Genomic DNA, 2,612 nt, shown 5'->3' on the forward strand with positions numbered 1-2,612 from the left:
TAAATATTTACAGCTTTTACTCAGGACTCTAAGTGCTGGTGCCGCAGGGGGAGGCCGGCGCCGCCAGGTTGAAGGCGAGAAGCGCCACCCCGTTTCTAGCCACGTATTCTGAACACAATCATTGGGCAAAATAACGAATATTCATGCAGAGAGAAGAAAACCCAGACAGTGCAAACGTTTTCTGAGAAGTCCGTAAGTTAAGTTTTTCCTCCAAGCCTCTAAACCTTTTGTGATGGAGCTGCAGGGTTCACGTCCGATCTCAACTGATCGGCTCCCGGTCGAAAACAGTAGATGTGACTTACGGTCCTTCTGGGTATCAGGTACAAAACATTAACGGGCTCCCTTGGCGTGTCCCCTGCTCTGCCGGGACTCTGTGGTCGGAGGAACTGAAATCGGCGTTTAATTTTTCTAACCGAATTGTGTGTTCGTTCACATTCGTAAGGCATTTGTTAATCGTGTATCCGGCTTGTGCAGGCTTTTGGGGTGATTTGTTATCTTCAAAAACAGAAGGGTGATCGTTTTCAAAGACATTTAAATAAGTGGCTTCGGAATTAGCATTTTAAAGCCTACACTTTAGAAGTTTGAGTTTAAAATAATTTAAAATGTGCAAGAAGCGCTCATTTACAGAAAACGGACTCATCTAATTGTGGTGTATGATTTGCCCTCTACTCTTCTAAGTTTGCAAATGCGGCTCCCTGCCTGCAAAACCAAACAAAACCAGTAAAATATTATGAAGACCCCTCATGCCACGCAATCATTCTTTATTGGCTCAAAGACAAATGTAAGAAAATGGTTTATTTTACAATTAAAAGTATTCCTAAATGTGTTCTTAATAAGTGACAGGTCTGAGGTTCTTATCTAAGTGGGGGAGGGGAGAGAAAAAGATTTTTCTGACTACTTGCTAACTGCAGACAGTTCAGGATATTTAATATTTCAGACGCCCCCCCCCCCGGGGGGGATTTATATTCATAATAAAGTTAGTTACGTGTTTGGGGAAAATTCTCGTCTCCCCTATCTCACCCACTAAAGAAAATCCAGAGATATTTAATTAACAAATTCGTGTATATAAAATGCATATCACACTCCAAATGGAACTATTTAGTCGTCTTTTCAGGAACCAGAAAGGAAGTATTGTCAACTCTAAAGTACAGTACTTCTTTCAATCTCTTGGCAAATGCTGTAGAAAGGAATAGTATTTGTCTTAATTGTAGTTTTGCTTTAAAGATCTAAATGTTTTCTTAATTTAGATAAGCACAGTGGTTTTTTTTTTTTCTTTTCCAAATGGCCTGAAACAAAGTCGTTTAGTTTTATTTTGAGGTTTCTCCTGGGATGTTAATAAGGATGACAACTATGACCCCAGGAAATTAAAAAGCAATTTTTGTTTGTTTGTTTCTTTTTTTTTTTTTTGGTGGCTTGCCAGTACAGTAATTGAATCCTGGACCTTGTGTGGTGTTACCAGCATCACACTCTATCCAACTGAACTAACTGGCCAGCCCCAGAAAGCAAGTTTTAATAAGTCATAATGCCCAAATTTAATATTTGTTCTTAAATTTAAAGGTCTTAACTAAAAAGAAAGTTCAAAATGAAAGTTGGGAACCTAGATGGCAATAAATTCTGAAAAATTTGATGTAATGTCCCCTTTAATAATTAATATCTTTAAGAATATAATTCCCTCAATTATCTTCTAGCAAATGGCACTCCCACACATACTTTGCAGTTCTGCAGTTTTTCTTTAGAATCTGATTCTTAACCCAATAGCTCCAAATTGTTATGAATGATAGGCTATGATTGCAGATTATTGTTTCTTTTTTTGATTTGAGGTTCTACTTAGTAGAGATGTATAAAATATATACGTATTTTTTTTTCTTTTTTGCAGCTGGCCAGTATGGTTAGTAGGGATATTTTGTTCTTGAACTATACATTAACTTTTGTGGAACGTGGTTTCGTTTAAAAATGACAGAGCCACCTAGTGACTCTTTGCCTCTGTTACAGCATACATCCCTGTAAGGATCTGTGGGGTGGACACCCCCTCTAGGGGTTTGGAAGTTACATTTCCCTATTTGTTCACATTTTAATTAGATAAACTTAAAACTTATTGGCCATGGCCTGGGTTATTTAATGTTAAAAGACAAGATAAAAACTGCTTAAAATGCAAGTTCTCTAATGTTTTGTTAAATTGCCTTTTCACAAGATGATATAATCAAGGCAATTGATTAATGCATCTATGCCAGTATAAAATAAGGATAGACTGTTACATGTTTTCATCACTGGAAAAGAAAACATTTTGGGAAATTATTCAACCCAAAGATATCATTTGTTTTGCAGTGCCATTTGTTAACATCCCTGTTGCTTCTTTGAAATAACTGAGCGACATCAGTGAATTATAATGAAATGTAGTCATTTTTAACAAACACTGTCATAGAATGTAGAATGTAAAATTTATTACTCATTAATTTCCAGCATCATAGAAACATTGTCACATTTTTACGTATTTCCAGAGGAAGAAAAAAGTAATATGGGGGTACATTAAAAAGTTTTTGGAAGAATAGAATTCAAAGATAGCATGAATGTTTCCATGAACTTTTTTTTTTTTTTTTTTTTAAAAAAGATGA

The sequence above is a fragment of the Galeopterus variegatus genome, unplaced genomic scaffold (assembly GCF_000696425.1).
Source record: "Galeopterus variegatus unplaced genomic scaffold, G_variegatus-3.0.2 Scaffold3697, whole genome shotgun sequence".
Classification (NCBI taxonomy): Eukaryota; Metazoa; Chordata; class Mammalia; order Dermoptera; family Cynocephalidae; genus Galeopterus; species Galeopterus variegatus.